At 42.4% G+C, this 10,819-nt stretch overlaps 1 pseudogene; it reads right to left on the bottom strand.

Moving 5' to 3' along the window:
- Positions 1 to 375: 375 nt before the first annotated feature.
- On the bottom strand, positions 376 to 2,086 carry LOC132405005 (uncharacterized; annotated as a pseudogene).
- Positions 2,087 to 10,819: the final 8,733 nt, after the last annotated feature.

The raw sequence follows: 10,819 nt of genomic DNA, 5'->3' as shown, positions 1-10,819 counted from the left end.
GGAGGTTTGTGCCCTTGATAAAACTGGCGGAGTCTATAACATTTTATAGACTTTTCGATCCTATGCATACCAAGCTGTGATATCACTTGTCAGAATGTTCTCCTCTGTAAATCTGTAGAAACTTGCTAGTCTTTGGTGATTTACCAAATCTCCCCAAACTCCTGATGAAGTTGGTGTGTCTTCTTCATGATTGTATCATGTGCTGGGCCCAGGATACATCCTCTGAGATGCTGATGCCTAGGCATTTGAAGCCTTGAACCCTTTCCACTGTTGACCTCTCAATGAGGACTGGCATGTGTTCTGACTTCTCCTTCCTGAAGACTGTTATGTAGGCATGGAGCAAGAACTATAAAGGAGTAGCATGATTAAATGTTTTTACGGAGTCATGTTAATAATGGTACACACCGGGCACCTTACAGCATGGAAGCTGTGAACCAAGCCCGTCGAGTTGAAAAACATGTGCACTAGAAAGCCTGAGCCCAAAAGAGAGCACTTGCTGCACTCAGAAGTTCAGTTGATTCACTGCGCAATTGATCGTCCGCTTGTGAACTCACTATATTCTCACGATTGATCTGATATGGTACATCCCTCACCCTACATAGATGGGAACTGCAGAGGATGGGAATAAATGAGGTAAACTGAGAAATATAATGGATTGTCTACCCTGCTTGGTTGCAGTCGACTGGTTGGCTCATGCTTGTGGACTGTCGCAGGGGTTCGCTTCCTTCTCTGTGCCTCTCCAGTCAGCTGACAAACGTCAAGGGCAGTGGACTGTGAATCTCTTCTCTTGATGAAGCCTCCATTGGTTCTTCTGTTGGGACATTAGCTTCATCAGCAGAGGATGCTTCCCTAGGTTCCCTGTCAGTTCATTGGTGTATATGATCCAAATGTCGCTTAACAATTCGTCAATCTGTCAGCTGAAGTCCTGCTCCTTGACTGACAATGCTAGATGACAACTGGTAGCCAGTTGCACGTGTAGACTTTGTCTCTGGCACCAAAAATTCACTGCCTGGAGTGCACGTCTCTTGCTTGCCACAAATTTATTCCTGGACAGCCAGCTATAAGAGATGCTGGGCTATAGTGCTATGGAGATACTCAAAGTGTAAGACACAGTGGGACAGGAAACACACACAAAATGCTGGAGTAACTCAGCAGGCCATGCGGCATCGATGGAAGAGTACAGTCAGCGTTTCGGGCCGAGACCCTTTGTCAGAACTAGCCCCCAGTCCTACCAAAGGGTCTTGGCCCAAAACGTCAACTGCTTTTTTTCCATAGATGCTGTCTGGCCCGCTGAGTTCCTCCAGCATTTTGTGTATGTGTTTCCTATCCCAATGTGTCTTACATTTTGAGCTCCAGCCTTCTCTGTATGTTACAAACCTAGCCAAGTTTTCCTTTGTCATCTGTCTTGACTGGACAAGCTCTCTTCTGGGCTGCTGCAACCTGGAACAATAATGCCACCATTTGCAATAAAAATGAGATGCACACTGAATATTCAACCATCTGTCAATGGTAATAACCTGGCCATTAGGAAGCTCATAGCTTTTCTCCAAGGATAAGGATGAGCTGGCTGTTTGCATCTCAGATTCAAAATCTAGGGCAACATAAGTGAGGCTTTCCTTGATGTCATGGACTATCTCCCTCTCAGCAGTGGTTGTGAAGGAGTACCCGTGCTCAATCATTGGGATTCTGGCCAGCCAGGTCCAGATGCAGGATGGCATAAGGCAGGGTATAACCTTTGTAGGTTGGCACGGTGTGAGTCACATCATCCCCAGAATCTAGCACAATGCCAGAGGTGTATGTGCTTGAATGGCAACATACTTGCTGGAGTGTTGATGTTCTCAAATATGATTTGGTCATCTTCTCGAGGTTGGCTTTGGGACTGAGGGGAGCCTTTGAGAGGAGGACAGGTTGCTTGTCTGAGACTATTCGCAATTCTAGTAACTCAGGTGTGGTGCTGAATCTTCTCCATATCATCCTAGTTGGTCACAATCCCCTACTCAATTGGGTATTTCAGGGTCAGGAGGTCACTCCTGATTTGGGCTTCATCACCAACATAGCTGTCTTTCTGACCCATTTCCACCATCATACTCTAGAATTGAAAACAATCGATGAAGTATGAACCTACAATATATAGGATAAAAAAGATCTAATAAAGGCCAGAAGATCTTAGTCTGTTTCTCATCTCCCATACCTTTCATAGTAATATTTCATAGGTGTATTGGCAGCAAATAGAAAAAGGCCATTCAGCCCTTCAGAATCATTGCTAATCTGCAATAGCACATTCCTGAACTTCCTAGTTGCTCCCTCCCGTTCCTCCAACCCCCAAAATCCATGATGTAAGGTGGTGAAGCATACAAGCCATTCATTACTGTCCACTACCCAGCCATCAAGTATTGCCTCTGTTGAAAGGGCAACACTTTCATTGGACCAATCAAAACTGCATACAGGCTCTAGAAACTGAAACTGACAGAATTATGAGAGGAAAGAGGTTCCATCTATATCTCAAGAGTCATGAAGTACTTGGCTCCTAAGCTTTTGGTCTGACCCAGTGGATAACATTTATCCTGGGACAGGTTTTGTAATATCTCAAGACTGACCCTGGGGCAAAACAGTCAAAATATTTGGATAAAATTAAATATTGTAAGTCATGAACCACGAGTAGGTCATACAGTCCAAGCCTGCACGATATTTCAACATAGTTCAGCTTCAAAATGAAAATCATTTCCTTGCAATCTTTATATTCAGCAGTCCAACAACTAATCAGTAACAGATATGACTCATGCCTCTTGGAAAGATTTCCAAATGATTGATTTGAACAAAGGAATTTCCCTCATTTCAGTCTTAAATATACTACCTTTATGATAGGTTTAAATGACTCTAGTCTCCTTCACTACGAGGAAACCTTTCCCACTAATAACTTTGTTAAAACAGCAGATACTTTTGCATCTCAATAGGCTCATTGTTCTTCCAAACTGGAGACTAAAGCTATCAAACACCTACATGTTCGATAAATCAACCACCCCAGGACCCCAGTCTCGCAAATCAATCGTTGCTGCACTCTAGACCAGATACAACCTCACGCAAGAGGGAAATCATACAGAACTCCCTAGGGCTCCATATAAATAGTCAGAAGATAACTTGCATTTAAAACTTTCTTGGATTAAAGATAACACATACATTGCACTTCTCAATTGCCTACTATACATGCAGATGAGCTTTTATTGACTAGACAAGGTTACCCAGATCCCTTTGAGCAACATTTCTCAATCCTACACTTAAAAATGTTCAACACTGTTAGACTTGACATTATTTCCTTGATAGTCCTCAATACTACTGTTATGTTACTCACTTACTACTAGTTTGTATTCCCAGAAAACCTCTTTGTATCCTCATCCCTCACATTCCCACTTAGGGTTATCTCATCTGTACACATGGAAAATTATACTTTTGTTCCTTTTTTCCAAATGGAGATACCAATCTCTACAGTACAACAGTCGCAGCCTGCTAACCCAATAAAGACTGTGGCTAGGCATAGTTCAAACACCATCTATAAATTCAGTAATAACACAACTGGCAGAATTTCAAATGGTGACGAGGAAATAAACAGCATTCAGCACAATCATATCCTCAGTTCTAATCAACAAACTCCAAAACATGGGCCTCTGTAACTGAATCCATGACTTCCACACAGAGACCACACAGTCTGTGAGGGTGGGAAATAACATCTCGTCTTCACTGACAATCAACATTGGCACACCTCAAGCCCACTGCTCTACTCTTTCTAAACCCATGATTGTGTGGCTAGGCACAGCTCAAACACCATCTATAAATTTGCTGACGCCACAACAGTTGTAGGCAGTATTTCAGAAGGTGACAAGGAGGCATACAGGAGTGAAATAGATCAGCTGATTGATTGATATCACAACAACCTTGCACTCAACATTAGTAAGACTAAGGAATTGATTGGTGACTTCAGGAAGGGAAAGTGTGGAGAACGCACACTAGTCCTCTTTGATGGATTAGCAGAGGAAAGGAAGAGCAGTTTCAAGTTCTCTGAATATCGATTGTGGACCAACAATTAATGCCATTACAAAGAAGGCACACCAGTGACAGTATTTCATTAGTAGTCTTAGAGGATTAGGTATGTTATCAATGACACTAGTAAATTTCTACAGATGTACCGTGAAGAGAATTCTGACTGGTGGCATCACTGTCTGGTATGGAGAGGCCACTGCACAAGATCAGAAAAAGCTGAAGAGGGCTGGAAACTCAGCTAGCTCCACCGTGGACACTAGCCTCCCAAACACTGAGGACATCTTTAAAAGGCAATGCCTCATTAAGGACCCTCACCTCCCAGTACATGACCTCTTCATATTGCTACCATCAAAGACAAGGTACAGAAACCTGAACATATGAAGTTTTAAGAACAGCTTCTTCCTCTCAGTGCATGAAAACTACCTCACTTTTTGCTGTCTTTTTGCACTGCATGCTAATTCATTAAATTTATTCTTATTGTAACTTATAGTAATTCTTTTATGTATTGCACTGTACCGCTACTACTAAACACTGAATTTCACAATGGAGATCAGATATAATAAATCTGATTCTGAACTTTTCCCCTACACTTACTGTGTTAACCAACTAAATCTGCTCTATTATATTACCATCAATTCTATGTATTGTATAGTGGTAGTTTAGTGGTGTAGCATGCAGTGCTGATGCCTCATAGGTCCAGAGATCCCAGTTTGATCTCAGCTTCCACTACTGCTTGTGTGGACTTTGCATGTTTCCTGTGTCTGTGGGTTCCTCTCAGGTGTTTTGGCTTCCTCCCACATCTGAGGTGTGCATTTAGGTTCAGTGACTGCTGTACATTACCCTTAGTGTCTTCAAAAGCAAGGAGGAAATGATGGGCTTAAGAAAGAAAAAGTTGCTGGGGCATGAGTCAGAATGGGACTGATGGGATGCTGTCATGGACCAGTGTTTACAGTCTTGTTCAGTGACAAAATCTTTGTTCATCATTCTCCCATGTGGCGCTTTATTAAAAGCATCCTGCAAATCCAAAATCACTGGTACTGCCTTCATCTACTCTTCAAAATTAATCCCCCAAAAGAGCTTCATTAGGTTAGTCAAAAACTGAGAAAATAGACCAAGGAATAGCAGATGGAAATTAACTAAGGAAAGTACAACATCTTGAATCTTGGTAAGTTAAACCAGGGTATTACTTACACAGAAAATGTCAGGGCAGAGAGACACAGCAATACAAGTACATATAGTAGTGCCGAAAGTTTGTGAACCCTGTAGAATTTTCTCTATTTCAGCATAACTATGACCTAAAATGTGATTCAGATCTTCACATAAGTTCTAAAACTAGATAAAGAGAACCCAATTAAATAAATAACACAAGAACATTATACATGTTTATTTATTTATTGAGAAAAATGATCCAGTATTACATATAGCTGTTGGAAAAAGTATGTGAACCTTTGCTTTCTGTAACTGGTGTGACCCCCCCCCCCCCCCCCCCCCGTACAGCAGGAATTTCAACCAAACATTTCCAGTAACAGTTGATCAATCCTGTACATCAGCTTACAGAAATGTTAGCCCATTCCTCCTTACAAAACTGCTTCAACTCTGGAATGTTGGTGGGCTTCCTTGCATGAACTGTTTGCTTCAGGTCCTTCCACAGCATTTTTATGGGATCAAGCACAGGACTTAAACTTGGCCATTCCAAAAACAAATTTTCTTCTTTTTAAACCATTCTATTGTTGATTTGTCTTTCAGATTGTTGTCTTGTTGCGTTAGCCAACTTCTATTAAGCTTCAGGTGATGGACCACTACCCTAACGTTCTCCTGTAAAATGTCTTGATACAATTTTGAATTCATTGTTCCCTCAGTGATTGCAAACTGTGCAGGCCACGATGTTCCTTCCACCATGCTTCACAGTTGGTATGAGGTTTTGCTGTTAGTATGCAATGCCTTTTTCCCTTTAAACATAGCAGTGTGCATTTCTGCCAACAAGTTCAACTTTTGTCTCATCTGTCCACAGAATATTGTCTGAGAAGTATTGTGGAACATCTAGGTGGCCTTTGCAAACTCAAGATGAGCAGCAATGTTTTTTCTTGGAGAGCAGTGGTTTCCTCCATGGTGTCCTTCCATGAACACCATTCTTGTTCAGTGCTTTTCCTATAGTGGATGCATGAACAGAGCCTTTAGCAAGTTCTAGTCAAGTCAAGTCAAGTCAACTTTTATTGTTATTTTGACCATAACTGCTATGTACAGTACACAGTAAAAATGAGACAACATTTTTCAGGACCATGGTGTTACATGACACCGTACAAAAACTAGACTGAACTACGTAAAAGACAAAAAAACAACTACGCTAGACTACAGACCTACCCAGGACTGTGCATAAAGTGCACAAAACAGTGCAGGCATTACAATAAATAATAAACAGGACGATAGGGCAGTAAGGTGTCAGTCCAGGCACTGGGTATTGAGGAGTCTGATAGCTTGGGGGAAGAAACTGTTACGTAGTCTGGTTGTGAGAGCCGGAATGCTTCGGTGCCTTTTCCCAGACAGCAGGAGGGAGAAGAGTTTGTATGAGGGGTGCGTGGGGTCCTTCACAAAGCTGTTTGCTTTGCGGATGCAGCATGTAGTGTAAATGTCTGTGATGGCGGGAAGAGAGACCCCGATGATCTTCTTAGCTGACCTAACTATCTGCTGCAGGGACCTACGATCTGAGACGGTGCAATTCCCAAACCAGGCAGTGATGCAGCTGCTCAGGATGCTCTCAATACAACCCCTGTAGAATGTGATGAGGATGGGGGGGGTGGGAGTGAGAGATAGATTTTCCTCAGCCTTCGCAAGAAGTAGAGACACTGCTGGGCTTTCTTTGCTATGGAGCTGGTGTTGAGGGACCAGGTGAGATTCTCTGCCAAGTGAACACCAAGAAATTTGGTGCTCTTAACGATCTGTACCGAGGAGCCGTTGATGCTCAGTGGAGAGTGGTTGCTCCGTGCCCATCTAAAGTCAACAAACATCTCTTTTGTTTTGTTCACATTCAGAGACAGGTTGTTGGCTCTGCATCAGTCCGTTAGCCACTGCACCTCCTTTTTGCAGGTCTTTTGCTGTTACCCTTGGGTTCTTTCTCATGTCCTTTAGCATGCACATTGTGCTCTTGGTGCGATCTTTGCAGGATGCCTACTCCTAGGGAGAGCAGCAGTAGTACTGAATTTCCTCCACTTGTAAACAATTTCTCTTATTGTGGACTGATAAACGCTCAGGTCTTTTCTAGCTTCATGCATCTCTACGATCCTTCTGTAAGTTATTTTGATTGAAGCACATTAAGAGATCTTTCTTGAGAGGTGCAGGCTCTGTCAGTAACCTGACTTTGTGTGTCTTTTGTAAAGGGCAGGGCACCTCTATAACCCACACCTCCAATCTCAATTCATTCATTGGAACATCTGACTCTAAATAGCTTTTGTAAAAGGCATTACCTCAGAGGTTCACATACTTTTTTTGAACATAAACTGTGATAGTTTAAATGGCGTACTCAGTAATGACAAGAATAAGCACAATTGTTTGTACGTTATTAGTTTAGGTAGATAGTGTTTGTCTATTATTGTGACTTAGAGGAAGGTCAGACTACATTTTATGAGTAATTAACGCAGAAAACCAGGTAATTGCAAAGGATTCACAGACTTTTTCTGTAGTTCCCCGATGATGTTGACATAGCTAGGGGAAGTGATATATGCTTGCCTTCATCGGACAGGGAATTGAATACAAAAGTTGGATTGCCATGTTACATCTGTACAGGACATTGGTGAGACCACATTTGGAGTATTGTGTGCAGTTCTGGTTGTCTAGCAGTCAGAAGGATGTAGTTAAGCTGGAAAAGGTACAGAAAAGATTCACAAGGCTGTTGTCAGGATTGGAGCATGAGTTATGAAGAGAATAGGTGGGCTGTGCTTTCCATCATCCTCACCCACCCTGTTCCCAGAATGTAGGAGAATGAGGGGTGGCCATAGAGTTTTCTAAAGTCATGAGGTGATGGGCATAGATACAGCAAATTCTCACAGTCATTTCCCCAGGTTGGGGGAAATAAAATTAGAGGACATAGAGGAACCTAGGAACTTGAGGACCTTAATTTGGAGTATTGTGTGCAATTTTGCTCACCTACTGACAAGAAAGATATTAAGATTGACAGAGTGCAGAGAAAATTTACAAGGATTTTGCCAAGAATTGAGAACCTGTGTTAAAGGGAAAGGTTGCATAGAAAAGGAATTTTTTCCCTGGAACACAGGAAAATGAGGGGAGATTTGATTGAGGGATGCAAAATTATGAGGGGAAGACACAGAAGCAGTCTTTTTCCACTGAGGTTGGGTGAGACTAGAACTGTAAGTTCCAGAGAGCAATCCGCTAGGTCCATTCGCTCTCATTTCTTTAAGCCCTTTCCAATCAATTCCCTTACATGAAGAAGCAAGGGCCTGTGTCACAGCCTATTCCTAACTGCTGTGTGACAGAGGGCTTTCTGATCTACAAGCTGTTCCCAGGGACACATGCCGAACATCAGGTTCTGCTGGCAGATCACTAACTCAGTGAAAGCTTCCCTTTGGTCTGGCTGAATGTTGTTGGACTGCCACTGTATCAATGGGCACAGTCCAGACTGCAGTACATGCCAAGGAACACACTGAAGCCGCTGCAACGGCTCAGCAGGGAAGGACCACAATGTAGGGTTCTTCTGCTAATGGAGAGGGAGCAGCCGGGTTGGGTGATGAAGCCACTCAATTATAGTAGTACTTTACCACCCCAGAGAGCCACATGAATGGAGAGCTGTGCTGTTGGTCTGTAGGAATGTAATAGAACAGTAGGGAAAGCATTGATGATGAATGGAAAGAATGAAAAGGCATTGCTTGGTTTATTCTTGTAAGTATTTTTTATTATGAAAAAAGTTTATTTTGTTTATAAAAATATTCTTGTATGTTCAATTCTTTTGCCAAATGACTCCACCAAGGGAACATCATCTACAGTCACAGACTCCCATTCTCATGAACACGTCCTTGGGCAACGTGTACAACTGGTGTTCAGTGGTGAGGGTTAGAGGGAGTGATAGCAAGAAGGTAGGAGGGCATCTCTTCTTCCCACCAGTCACAGACTCCTGCTCTCCTCAAGAATATGTCCATGTGAAGAGGACAACCTGTGCTCAGATGGGTGGAGGTTGGAGGTTCTACTAGTCACAGACCCTCATTGCACATTAGAACATGTTGAACTTCACACACTCCCAGTTCGGATGGAAGGTTTTCAACTTGAAACATTGCTCATCCATTGGAGTGGCTTCTTTTGATTGACATTTAAGATTTAATTTCATTTATTGACCTCTGTATTGACCTCAGCCATGATCGAATGGCAGAGAAGACTCAATGATCTAATTCTGCTCCTATGTTCATGATGTTCTCTATATCCTGTTGTGATCTTACAGTAAATTACCCAACCAAGATGAGAGAGGGGAAACTAGAGCACTCAAGGAATCCCCATACAGTCAGATAGAATGTGCAAATTCAGGTTTAATTCAAACCCAACCCTTAAAGCTGAGAATGCTTCATGGACCTTATACAGATTGCAGAGGAGGACATGTTTACTGTCTAGAGGCAAACTAAGGTGAATAAATCCCCAGAGCCTGACAAGGTGTTTTCATGGACCTTACAGGAGGCAAGTACAGAAATTACCAGAGCACCTTAGCCTTAGCAGTACATGAGGTACCAGATGATTGGAGGATAGTCAGTGTTGTTGTGCTGTTTAAGAAATGCTTTAAACATTAACCAGGATTTATAGGCAAGTGAGCCTGACATCAGTAGTGGGAAAGTTATTGGAAGGTATTCTAAGGGACTGCATATATACATAAGTATTTGGATAGACATGGACAGTTTAAGGATAGTCAGCATGACTTTGTGTGTGGTTGGTCATGTCTAACCAATCTTATAATGTTTTTCGAGGAAGTTACCAGGAAAGTTGATGAAGGCATGGCAGTGGATGTTGTCTACCGAGATTTTAGCAATGTACTTGACACAGTCCCGCTGGGAGGTTGGTCAAGAAGGTTCAGTCACTTGGCATTCAAGATAAGATAATGAATTGGATTAGATATTGGCTTTGTGGGAGAAGCCAAAGAGTGGGAGTGGATGGTTGCTTCTCTGATTGGAGGACTGTGACTAGTGGAGTGCTGCGAGGATCAGTGCTTGGTCCATTGTTGTTTGTCATCTATATCAATGATCTGGTTGATAACGTGGTTAATTGGATCAGATGACATCAAGATTGGAGATCTTGATTGGCATGGCACTGTTGATCAGGGATAGTGTCACAGTTTAAGAAAGGGTGGAGGTCATGGAGGGGTTGTCTACAGAGTCTCTGTGGGTGGAAGTCAAGAATAGGAAGGGATCAATAACTCTACTGAGTGTTTTTTGTAGACCACCCAATAGAAACAGGGATATTGAGGAGCAGATAGGGAGACAAATTCTGGAAAGGAGTAATAATAACAGGGTTGTTGTGGTGGGAGATTTTAATTTCTCAAATATCGATTGACATCTCCCTAGAGTGAGGGATTTAGATGGGGTGGAGTTTGTTAGGTGTGTTCAGGAAGGTTTCTTGACACTATATGTAAATAAGCCTACAAGAGGAGAGGCTGTGCTTGATCTGGTATTGGGAAATGAACCTGGTCAGGTGTCAGGTCTCTCAGTGGGAGAGCATTTTAGAGATTGTGATTGTAATTCTATCTCCTTTACCATAGCATTGCAGAGGGATAGGAACAGACAAGTTAGGGAAATTA

The sequence above is a fragment of the Hypanus sabinus genome, chromosome 1 (genome assembly GCF_030144855.1).
Source record: "Hypanus sabinus isolate sHypSab1 chromosome 1, sHypSab1.hap1, whole genome shotgun sequence".
In the NCBI taxonomy this organism is placed as follows: domain Eukaryota; kingdom Metazoa; phylum Chordata; class Chondrichthyes; order Myliobatiformes; family Dasyatidae; genus Hypanus; species Hypanus sabinus.
The sequence above is the reverse complement of the archived record's forward strand: the minus strand, read 5'-3'. Positions and strand labels throughout refer to the sequence as shown.